Genomic DNA, 13,511 nt, shown 5'->3' on the forward strand with positions numbered 1-13,511 from the left:
GGTTCCGACCCATAGAGACCCTGTATAGGATTTCCAAAGAGTGACTGGTGAGCTTGAACCACCGCCCTTGCAATCCAAATCAACTTTGCAGTCCAGCGCATTAACCCACAGCGCCACACCAGGACTCCAAAGGGATTGTTGTTGTTGTTATTGTTATGTGCTGTGGAGTCGGTTCCGACTCATAGCGACCCTGCATAGGGTTTCCGACGCTGTAAATCTTTACAGGAGCAGAAAGCCTCATCTTTCTCCCGTGGAACACCTGGTAGTTTCGAACTGCTGACCGTGAGATTAGCAGCCCGATTCGTAACCACTACGCTACCAAAGCCTAGCCCATCCTTAATCCTTCTACTTGTTTATCACAGCAAATCACATCATGGGAATAATCACATAACTACCGCACTACATAAGGAGATCTGGTAGTGCAGTGGTTACGAATCGGGCTGCTAACCTCAAGGTCAGCAGTTCAAAACTACCAGCCATTCCTCAGGAGAAAGATGAGGCTTTCTGATCCCATAAAGATTTACAGCCTCGGAAACCCTATGCAGGGTCGCTATGAGGCAGAACCGACTCCACAATACTTAACAACAACCACACTATATCATTACACAACTGCAAAACAATTGAGAATTATGGTGCAATCATGCTGACCCATATTTTGGGGGAGATACAATGAAGTCAATGACAGGGGGAAAAGTTATGAAAACTTGTTGTGCTTAGGTGCTGTAGAGTCGGTACTGACTCATAGCAACCCTATGTGCAACAGAAGAAACACTGCTCTGTCCTGCACCAGCCTCACAATCGTTGCTATGCTTGAGACCATTACTGCTGCCAAGATGTTTGTACAGAGCTTTTCTTTTTATTGTCATAAATGGTCTGTGTCAGCTGAGGCTGTTGGGAACTTTACAATAAATTTTGTTGAACCTATTAGTATTAGAATCTTGCTTCTCTGACTTTGCCATCCCTGCTTTAATGACACAAAAGGCTTCATTAAAAACTTTTGAGTTCTAAAAGTTTTGGGTCCTGGTCTTCTTCTTCACATGCAATCATGTATTGCTCTATTTTCGTAACGTCTTCATTGTTTAGTTCTTCAGCATGGAAGCAGAGTAACTTGGGCATCATTTTCACTGATGTCTAACTGTAGTTGATGGAAATAGGCAGGCGATGTTCCCCTTTCTTGTGCCAATGCATGACTGAACTGCAGTATTTGCATGAGGGTCACAAAGTTGTGTGTATTCATTATTACAAGCCATTGTACTTAATTCAAAATTTTAATGTAATGGGTTTTATGGCAGTCTATTCTTAGCATGAATTGTCTATAAGTTGTGTGCTCTTAACTCAGCAATTTATTGTTTATGTTTTTTAAAAATGCAAAGAAATATAAAATACAAGCAAAACCTAAAATTGCCATAAATTTAAGCTAAGCTTTTGAATTTATAGTTTCAGAACTACTTTACAATTGGACATTTTAGCTTCTCATGCCAGCTATTCTTTTCAGCTGTTACTGAAAAGTTCAAGACCTTGACCTTTATTAAGCAATGGTTTCCTTGTCATTTGGCATCCAGAGTCTCACTTTCTTTTCACAAATACTTGTATTGATTATATTCAGTGTTTCTAGTAGAAAGCATCCTGAGCTAAGCAATCTCTTTTTTTTCACACACATTTTCTATATGTCCCTTCATTCTCATGAGATTCCTTTGCCAGACTGGTTCCACAGAGAGTTTTCTATACTCTATGTTGAAGCATTAATGGTATACTGCCTTGCTGAGATTTTTTTCCTCTTTTTTTCAGAAACATTAAAACAAGTAACTCCATTTAAAAATTTTCTATAGCTGGAACTTTGAAAGTCTCAGGTAACAATTTAAAAGCAATATAAATAGATGTACCAATTTGAGAGGTTGGAAGAAAGTAATGAAATATTTTCCTTGTTCTCCTCCTTTTGTATATTTGCATCATTATGGATTTTTTTGTTTAATGAATTTTATGTAATTTTTGTTGTTGTTAGGGGCTATCGAGTCGGTGCTGTCTCATAGTGACCTTATGCACAGCGGAACAAAACACTGCCTGATCCTGGCCAACCTCACTACTGTTGCCACGCTTGAGCCCATCGATGCTGCCACTTGGCCAATTCATCTTGCTTGGGGGGTTTCCTTTTTCTCTGACCCTCCACCTTACCAAACATGATATCTTTCTCCAGTGACTGGTCCCTGCTGACAATATGTCCGAAGTATGAGAGACGAAGTTCAGCCATTTTGGCCTCCAAGGAGCACTCTGGCTGCACTTCTAACAACACAGATCTATTAGTTCTATGGGCAGCCCGTGGCACTTTCAATATTCTCCTCCAATATCATAACTCAAAACCATCAATTCTTCTATGGTCTTCCTTATTCATTGTCCAGCTTTCGGATGCATATGAGGCTATTGAAAATATTATAGCTTGGGTCAGGTGCACCTTAGTTCTCAAGCTGATATCTTTGCATTTGAACACTTTCCCAAAAGGTCTTGTGCAGCAGATTTGCCTAATGCAATACGTCGTTTGATTTCTTGACTACTGCTTTCGTGAGTGTTGATAGCTGATCCAAGCATTTATGTCATTAGATATGGCAAAAATGTGGTTTATGAACTTCTGTATGTCCCAATATAAATGAAACCCAACAGTAAACAAAACATTGTGGTATAAATACACATACACGAGGGTAACCCAAAAAAGTATTGTTATAAAATCATATAAATCTTTATTTTTAAAAAAGTCAAAACTTTTAGCTATTTTTTCATAATATATTCTTCACCTATGCATATACAATTTTGAAGGCAGTGTTTCCATCTCTAACCTTTCTCTGAGGAATTCTGTGCTCTTCATTTTACACAAAGTTAATAGGGCAGTTATGGCATCCTTGAGGTACTCAAATCATGTTCCTTTTCAATATAATTTGTGCTTGGGGACCTAAAAGAAGTCAGAAGGGACAATATCAGGCTATAGGGTGGATGGAGTAAGATTTTCCAACAAAATTCTCTTAGGACAGCTCTTGCTACTCTCAAAGAATGAGCAGGTTCATTTTTTGTCATGGGGAAAAAAAAAATCCTCAGTTACAACTTTCCTCACCTTATTTATTTATTTATTTTTTACCAATTCAATTTGCAACTTTCTTAAAACTTCTTAATAAGGCCGTATATTTATTCTGAGTTCTTTGAGGAAATCTAACAAGAGTAGTCCTATGGAATACTAAAACAAACAAACCAACAACAACATTAAAACCTCAAAAAACAGTCACCATAATCTTCTGAGCTGATCTCTCTGCCTTCAATTTAACTAATGCAGTAGATCCCCTTGGAAGCCAGTTTTGATTGGAGCTTTCTTTGAAGGATCCCTAACAAGACTACAACAGATGTCCAGATGCAAAATATTGTCAGCAGCCATCCGTTGATCACAGAGACATGTTTAAACACGTTTTATTTGGAATAACCCATGTATATACGAAATGGAACCCAGTATTTTTTATTTACTCTTGTGTGTGCTCTATATGTACTATATTGTTATTAAGTACCATGGAGTAGGTTCCGACTCATAGTGACTGACTCATAGTGACCCTGCATAGGGTTTCCAAGGCTGTAATCTTTACAGGAACAGAAAGCCTCATTTTTCTCCCGCGGAACGGCTGGTAGTTTCGAACTGCCAACCTTGAGCTTAGCAGCCTGATTCGTAACCACTATGCTACCAGAGCTCCTTATATGTACTATAGTGTATGCTTAAATAATTTAAAATTTGTAGAAGTAGAATATAGCCAGAATACTTAGAAAACATTATGTTGGGTAGTTATTAATTTGGGAGTCCTTTGAAAATCTGAGTGAACATAGTGATAGAATTATTCCTTCTTGCAGAGGAATTTTTAGTATTTTAAAAGTGTGCTAACCAATCTGCAGTGAATGCTCATAGATTTACTCATATACGCACACCTTTAGAAATACAGCAGGTACCTTTAGCAACAAATCTACAGGAAAAAACAATTTCCATGGATTTAAATTTGAGATTATATTACCAATCTTTAATCTAAATTTAAAATTGGAGTAAAGGAAGTCAACAACAAATAATCAACAACAAATGCTGCCCAGCTAGTTTTGGCAATTTTCATAGACCTTTGAAATAATTTGAAATTACATTATATAGTACAATAGCAAAACATTTTGTTGCTGTTGTTAAGTACCATTGAGTTGGTTCTGACTCATAGTGACCCTGTATGTATACGGTTTCTGAGGCTTTAAATCTTCACTGGATCAGAAAGCCTTATCTTTCTCAAATGGAGTGTCTGGCGGGCTCGAACTGTGGACCTTGTGATTCGTAGTCAAGTGCTTATCGTACGGAGCCATCTTTCTCCCAATAGTCCAAATTAGAAATAGCCAAATTGTAAAGATCAAGCACTGACAATAGAAGATTCAGTTAGGGAAGTGTCATGAGAATCTCATTCTGAAAACATAGATTAGTCTAAAAGAATTGTTTTTTGTTTTTTTTTTTTATTTCATTCTTTCCTAAGTTTATTGGTTCTGAAATATACATATCTCAGGAGCAGACTTTGGCCTTGAGTTAGCGCCTCAGCTGAGTACTAGAATGAACACTCTCAGAGGAGTTGAAGATACAGTGTATGACTGATGAGGCAATTTGGTCTTTCTGTACCCACAGATGCTTTCTTGAATCTCCCCTTCTACCCTGAAATACAAGGCAGTATAATCTCTGAAATGTGACATTTTTCGAATAGAACAATCTAAGAAACCCAATTACCATCTTGCTCATTCATTCTTTCTATCTCCACTTCCTTCACAGTAACTAAAAACAGGTTACCTCTAGTCCCCAAAGAGCAACTACTTGTTAATTGTATACTTCCCTTATTAATGTTTGATGAAACAGATTCCTGAAAGTTTTCATCCAGCTTATGCACAAACCAGTTGTACTTTATCTACATTTTTAAATTATAAAATCCAGTAGCATGCTAAATGCCAGAGGCAAATTAAGTAACAAAATAGAATCTTTTTTTTTTTTTTTTTTTGTCAAGAGTTTGTAGGGTGAATATAATTTGCTCTCATGTGAGTAGACAGTCATAAGATAGACATAAGTTTTTCCTCAACCTCAGAAATATGCAGATAGTGTAGTGGGAACACATTTATTTTCCATGTGACCTGCTCAGGTATTACGTTATAGAAGTGGCTAACATTTTACAGGGAAAAATTTAACAATTTAATTTTAATTGAATTCACTGCAAGATAGCCACAAACACAATTTCATTTTTCAAAGATCTCCAGAATGGGAGAAATTTTCATAGATCTGACAAGCATAGTGATTGCTTTTCTTTTGAGCGGTAAAACGAGGTGCATTTCTATCAGTTTTGACTGTAGTTTCTAAATGCAAAAGAAAAAGCAATTATCACATGAAATATATGCCTAAGGTTCTCTTCTTGCATTCATCACTGTGCATCTATCTCTTGTTTAATTTAAGATCTTTTGGAAAGAAAGAAAAATTCCAAGCTATCTAAGAAATAGCCCCCAAATAAAGTATTTCTGAGAATTGGAAGCATAAGATATTGTGTTGTCTCTAATCTAGACAGAAGTCTACTTATCTTTACAGAAACAGATATTTTCCTAGGCCTGTTATTTTAAACAAAAAATGTTAAGGAGCAATATAAGCTCATAGTTCAGTCACCCTCTAACCAGTTTTTCTCGTTCATTTTTTGAGCTTTAACTTAAAACCATCATTTGATACAGGGAAATTAACTGATTGGAGGTTTTACATAAATTTATTGAAGACATTTTAAAAATAGTATTTATTACTTAAAGATGTTTCATAGATGTTCCTTCTTTACTTCAAGCAGGAAATGTAACTTAGTATACTCTAGTTTCCTAAATAATACCTATAAGCAATGTAACAAAAGAAAATAAAATTAAGACCTAAACTTGGATATTGCTGTAGTAAATCTCAGACTCAGAATAAAAAGGAACTGCAGACCTGTGGTTGCAGTTCTGATCTCTACATATTGATACCATCCAAGAGGCAGTTGTTTGAGCAGACCAAGGAGATGTTGAATGTTTTGAAATCAGAAAATGTGTGCACCAGGATTGTATTCTTTTATCATACCTAATCCTATCTGTATATTGAACAAATAATCCAAGACAGTAGATTATATGAAGAAGTACAGCAGGATTGGAGGAAGACTGATTAACAACCTGTGATAGGCAGAACATACAACTTTGCTTGTTGAAGTGAAAAGGACTTAAAATATTTACTGATGAAGATCAAGGCTACAGCCTACAGTATGGGTTGTACTCCAGTGTAAAGAAAAAAAAAAAAAAATCCTCATCACAGGACCAATTAATAACACCATGATAATGGAGAAAAGCTTGAAGTTGTCAAAGACCTCATTTTGCTTTCATCCACAATAAACGTTCATAGAAGAAGCAATCCAGAAATCAAATGATGTATTCCATTAGGCAAATCTGCTGCACAAGATCACGTTAACATGTTGAAGATCAAAGATATCAGTTTGATGACAAAGGTGCATCTGACCCAATCCATGGCATTTTCAATTTCCTCCTATGCATGTGGAAGTTGGGCTACAAATAAGGAAGATGGTAAAATAATTGATGTATTTGAGTTATGGAGTTGCAGAAGAATATTCAAAGTATCAGAGACTGCCAGAAGAGCAGACAAATGTGTGTTAGAAGAAGTACAACCAGATTGTTGCTTAGAAGCCAGGATGGTGAGGTCATCTCTCATATTTTAGACATGCTATTAAGAGGACATCATGCTTGGTAATGTGACGTGTCAGTGAAAAAGAGGAAAACCTCCAATGTGATAGATTGGCACAGTGGCAGCACTGATGTACTCAAATGTAACAACAATTGTGAGGATGGTGCAGGACCGGATAGTGTTTCAGTCTGTTGTGCATAGGGGTTCTATGAGTCAGAATAGACTGGATGACATCAGAGAATAACAACGAGCCACGGTGGTATTGTTATTAAGTACTGTAGAGTTGTTTCCAACTCATAGTGACCCTCTACAGGATTTCTGAAGCTTTAAATATTCACGGGAGCAGAAAGTATCATCTTTCTCCTAGTGAGCTCAAACCACAGAGCTTGTGGTTAGCAGTCCAGTGCTTATTCTACAGAGCCACAGTGCTCCCTTTTTACCCATAATCTTCCGTTTAATGATAGATTTTAAATCCTACTCTTTGTCTCTCATTATGTGGCCTTTTTGGTGTAATTTGTTTCTTACACTAATGAAGTAGGATTAGGGTGGGATGAGTATTGAGTCACTGCTTTACTAGAAGGTGTGACTCAAGTCACCACTCATAATTTCCTTGAGAGTAAGATCTGCATTCAATATATGAGTATATGAGTGATCTGGCATAAATTTTTTCTTGCTCTGGATCCTGCTTCAGAGTCATCTTCATTTGACCTTGGTTCTTGGGTTTTAAGTCAGCAGCCTGATTCATTCACTTCCAGTTCTTTGTGAGTCAGCAGCCTGTCATCAGATCTGCTGATTTGGGTTTATCAGCCTCTGTAACCACATGTGTCAGGAAAAGACTCTAGAATGATACTTGACCCATGGATTTGGTGGCCTGACAGTCTCCACAAATATGTGATCCACTTCCTAGATAACTTATGAGTTCCATGATATGTTGCAGCTAATTATAGAACCCAAATGCAGAAAGGAATGCAATGAGGGGAGGAGTAGCAGTTGGTGTTAAAGATGACGGAATGGTAGAGCAGTTTGGAAAAGCTAAACATTGGTGTCCTGATCCTTCTCAAATCAATTATTCATCCATATATGTTCATCTTGACCACACACGATCATTAAGTAATAAGAATTTTTGAACATATGGTTTAATTAAGTATTGTATCTGTAGCATAAGCACTAGCCTGCAAACTGCAGTCAGTGGTTTGAGTCCACTATTTGCTTGAAGGGAGAAAGATGCTACTTACTGCTCAGAAATTCTATACAGGTTCTTATGAATCAGAACTGACTCAACGGTACTTAGCAATGAAAACTATTAACTTTAAGAGTAATTTTAGCATAGTATACCTATTATCTTATTTATGTTTTACCTCTATCAAAGTATTTAAATTGGTTCATTGATCTAGATTACTAAATATGGCATATTTGTATGGCAGAGTAATTTTTTTGTAAGTTTTTATTGTGAATTGAGTGATAGTTTACATGGGAGAGCATTGGTTTGACACTCATCATTTCATTGCAATGATTACAATCGCCTCCGTGCATCATCATGCAACAGCATTTGCTTCTATTCCCTGTTTTTTGTTTTTGTTTTGTTTTGTTGTGTTGTGTTTTGCTTTGGGGGGTGTACACAAAAACACTCAGGAATATATAATCATTTAAATAACCAAAGGGCACATTCTGCAAGTCTGCATCCTGGCTGTCAGCACACAGCCTTTCTCTTTCCATGAGTCTGGAGTCTCCAGCTCTTCTATCTCTCCATATCCTCATCTGGCAGAATAATTTTTTAAAATGAAAAATGTCAATGAGCTATTTCTCTGCAAACTGAAATAAAAGATTCTTATTATACTAAGTACATATGTGATAACTCAGTGTAAGCCCTACGAGTAGAATTTTCATTGAGCCTCAGTGGTACAGTAAATTAAGCATTGAGCTTAAAACATCATGAAAAAGGGTGAAAAGTTCCGAGTTGTCCATGTTGGTGGTTCAAATCCACCTGCCACTTCACAGGAGATAGATGAGACTGTCAGCCCCTGTAAAAATGTACGGTTTTATAAACCCTATAGAACAGTTTTGAAGTCCTAGTGTGGCATTGTAGGATAAGCTAATGGTAAGGTGAGCAGTTCAAACTCACTAAATGCCTCTCAGAAACCCTACAAAGAGTTGGCATAAGTTGGAACTGACCCTACAGCACAAAACAATAGGGTTTATATGTGTTGGAATGTACTCAGTAAGGTTGGGGTTTTAGACTCTGTCCTAAAATATATATTAACCCTGATCAAATTTCACTTTCATGTAGAAACAAATCATGTATCTTAAGTTTAGTTTCTTAACTAATCAGTTTTTTTTTTTGTTGTTTTTTTTTAAGGAACATTCTGATGTATTTCTTCCAGAACATATTTGTTTGTCCTTCTGGAAGTCCATGGTACTTTCAATATTCTTCACTAACACCATAATTTAATTGCATTGATTTTTTTTTTCAGTTTTTATTGTGAATTGAGTAATAGTTTACATGGGACAACATCAGCTTTACATTCATGCTATTGTATTTCGTTTGAATGAAATTATTACAATCCCCTCCATTCATTATCATTCAACAGCATTTGCTTCCATTCTCTCTGATTATTTGGACATACACTGAGGCACTCAGGAATATATATAACCATTCAAACAACCAAAGGGCATACCCTGCAAGCCTGCCCCCCACCGGCCGCCAACACACAGCCCCTTTCCATCCTTGAGTCTAGAGTTCCCAGCCACTCCATCTCTCCATGTCATCATCTCTGCCTCCATCTCTGGCATTGCTAATTGCATTGATTCTTATCCTGTCTACCTTGTTCATTGTCTAACTTTCACAAGCATATGAGGTGATTGAAGATACCATGGCTTGAGTAAGGTAGACTTTAGTCCTCAAATTGACATCCTTGCTCTTGAACACTTGAAAGGAGGCTTTTGTGGCATATTTAACTAATACAATATGTCATTTGATTTCTTGTCTACTGCTTCCATTAGTGTTGATTGTGGATCCAAGCAATGGAATCTTTGACAACTTGGAACTTTTCATCCTTTATCATGATGTTTTTTTGTTGGTCCAGTAATAAGGATCTTTGTTTTCTTTGCATTAAGGTACAGTCCATACTGAAGTCTTTGCTCTTCATCTGTATGTGTTTTAAGAGCTGTTTCCAGCAAGCAAGGTCTTGTCATCTGCATTCCACAGATTGTTAATGAGTCTACTTCCAATTATTTGTTCAGCATACAGATTACTTCAGTATGGTGAAATGATAAAACCCTGGCCAACACCTTTCCTGATTTAAAAGCATTCGGTATTCCCTTGCTCTGTTTGAAAGTACAGGTTTCTCATGAGCACATAACATGTTCTATAATATCCATTCTTCACAATGTAGTTTGTCATGATCCACACAATCAAGTCTTTGCATAGTGAATAATACACTATTTTCTACTTTCATCACACAGCAACTCTACTTTCAACCAAGATCCATCTAAACTCAGCAATAATATCTCTCATTACACATTCTCTGCTGAATCCAGCTTTAATATCTGGCAGATCCATGATGCACTACTGCAACCATTTTTTAAAATTATCTTCAGCAAAATTTTACTTGCATGCGATATTAATATTATTGTTCAATGGTTTCCACATTCCATTGGATCACCTTTCTTTGGAATGGGTCCCTTCAAAGTTGATGGCCAGGTAGCTGTCTTCTAAGTTTCTTTACATAGACAAGATAGCCCCTCCAGCACTGCATCAATTTTGCATTCCATCAATCCCTGAAGACTTGATTTTTGCCATTGCCTTCAATGAAGCTTGAATTTCTTCCTTTAATATCATTGGTTCTCATCTACTGCCTTGTGAAATGGTTGAACATGAACCAATCCTTTTTAGTAAACTCTGTATTCCTTCCATCTTCTTTTGATGCTTTCTGCATCATTCAATATTTTGCTCACTGTTGTTGTTGTTAGGTGCCATTGAGTCGGTACCAATGAAGCATTGCCCGGTCCTGGGTCAACCTCACTATTGTTGCCACTTGAGCCCACTGATGCTGCCACTTGGCCAATCCATCTCATTAGGGGTCTTCCTCTGACCCTCCACCTTACCAAACATGATATCCCTTTCTAGTGACTTGTCCCTCTTGACAATATGTCCGAAGTATGAGAGACAAAGTTTGGCCATCCTGGTCTCCAAGGAGCACTCTGGCTATACTTCTTCCAAAACAGATCTGTTTCTTGTTTTGGCAGCCCATGGCACTTTCAATATTCTCCTCCAACACCATGACTCAAAAGCATCAATTCTTATACGGTCTTCCTTATTCATTGTCCAGGTTTCACATGCATATGTTGTTGTTGTTGTTAAGTGCCATCGAGTAGACTCTGACCCATAGCAACCATGTGTAGGGTTTCCGAGGAGCAGCTGGTGAGCTTGAACAACCAACCTTGCAGTTCAAACGGCTTTGCAGTCTGGCACATTAGCCCACAGTACCACATATGAGGTATGGAAAATACCATGGCTTGGGTCAGGTGCACCTTAGTCCTCAAGCTGACATCTTTGCTCTTTAACACTTTAAAATGGTCTGTGTAGCAGATTTGCCTAAGCAATACATCGTTTGATTTCTAGGCTGCTGCTTCCATGAGTGTTGATGGATGATCCAAGAAGAATAAAGTCCTTAACAACTTCCATTTTTCTCCATTGATAAGAATGTTTATTTGCCCATAGAATCCTTCAACACCACAAGTTGAGGTTTGAATTATTTTTCAGTTCCCACAGCATGAGAAATGATGAGAATGTGCTTCTCTTTTGGTTTTCTAAATCCTCATTTTGTTTATTTCATTAGATTTGACTTTGTCTTCTAGAGATGTTATTTGAATTTTTTTGTTCAGACTTTTACCTCTTCATTTATTCCATTTGCTTTGTTGTTGTTGTTGTTGTTAAGTGCCATCGAGTCGGTTCCGACCCATAGCGACCCTGTACAGGGTTTCCGAGGGTGTAAATCTTTATGGGAGTAGAAAGCCTCATCTTTCTCCCACAGAGCGTCTGGTAGTTTCGAACCGCTGACCTTAAGGTTCGCAGCCCAATTCGTAACCACTACACTACCAGAGCTCCATTTGCTTTAGCATCTCTAAAATGGAAAGCAAGTTTCAGAGAGTCTCTTTGGACATCCATTTTGGCTTTTTCCTTCTTTCTTATATTCTTAATGACCTTTTGCTTTCTTCCTGTATGATCTTGGGGTCATCCCACAACTCTTCTGGTCTTCAGTCATTAGTGTCTAAAGCATCAAATCTGTTCTTGATTTGATATCTAAGTTCAAGTGCAATATGTTCAAGGCCATATTTTGGCTCTTGTGGTCATGTTTAATTTTCTTCAACTTTAGTCTGAACTTGTGTATGAGCAATTGATGGTCTGTTCCAAAGTCTGTGCCTGGTTTTGTTTGGGCTGATGATATGGAGTCTTCCTACCATCTTTTCCCACAGATGTAGTCATTTTGATATCTGTATTCCATCTGGTGAAGGCCATGTGTGTAGTCATCATTTGTGTTGTTTAAAAAGGTGTTTTCAATGAAGAAGTCATTGGTCTCTTAAGTATTCTTTACCCCGATTTACTCATCTTTGAATTATACAATGATGAATACAGACTTCATAATTTTTCTCCTTAGTACAGATTAATATTTGTACCTTTCACTGCTATAGTTCAGTATTTATATCTTTCACTGGTAAAAAAAAAAAAAAATGAAGGAAAAATGAATGAGAGGATAAATAAAATGAGCATTTAGTAAACACTTGGCTTCTATGAATGATAATATTCAAGTAAAACAGAATCTTGGAATTTCACAAATTGGATATAGTGAAATTCTGTTACATTTGTAATAGTTAACAATCTTTGAAGTGTACATTAATGTTGCCAATGGGAATCAGAAGGTCAAAGGGTCAGAATAGACACAGGATTATTCTCCAGCATCTAAACCCTTAAGAATCATAGGTTTTTTCAAATACCTTAAACCCTGAGAAAATTGGAGGAATATTCTAATGATGCTATTATGAATTGCAGAGAAATATTTTACTTAGGTGGGAGTCTTCGAGAATGACTGAATAATTTGACCTGAAGACAAATTATAATATTTCATCATCATCATAATTGAGACAATGGCCTGGTAATAATGCAGTTTGTGAAAGGGAAAGCCAAATATATATCAGTCATTTTGCATCTGTAGTCACTTTTCCTTACGCTCATACTAAGAAATAGCTTTCTTAATCTATTTTTATACAGGATGAAATGAAACCAAAAACATTAATTATTACTATTTGGAAGATACACACACACACACACACACACACACACATGTCCTCAAATGCTAAATCACCTTCTGTAAATAAAAGAGTTAAATGGAATTTACCCAGGTATTTATCCACCTAAGGAACCATTTCTAAGTTATTAATATATATCCTTCCTTACATCTCTCTAGGTATATTTATTATGTATGCACTTGTTAATAAATTAAGATATATACATAGTTGTCTCTCTCTATATATGCATATACTTTTTCAAAGATTTTTGCAACAAAGTAGAATTGAAGTATATATATTGTTGTTGTTGTTGTTGAGTACCATGAAGTCGGCTCTGACTCATAGTGACCCTGTACAGGGTTTCCAAGGCTGTAAATCTTTACGGGAGCAGAACACCTCATCTTTCTCCTGCAGAACCGCTGGTAGTTTCTAAGTGTTGACCTTGAGGTTGGCAGCCCGATTAGTAACCACTATGCTACCAGAGCTCAATATATAT

General features: G+C 36.9%; 1 pseudogene; it reads left to right on the forward strand.

Moving 5' to 3' along the window:
* Nucleotides 1–13,511, forward strand: part of LOC102832432 — a 139,241-nt pseudogene that overhangs the window by 123,497 nt on the left and 2,233 nt on the right.

This window comes from Chrysochloris asiatica, unplaced genomic scaffold, assembly GCF_000296735.1.
Source record: "Chrysochloris asiatica unplaced genomic scaffold, ChrAsi1.0 scaffold00017, whole genome shotgun sequence".
Lineage (NCBI taxonomy): Eukaryota > Metazoa > Chordata > Mammalia > Afrosoricida > Chrysochloridae > Chrysochloris > Chrysochloris asiatica.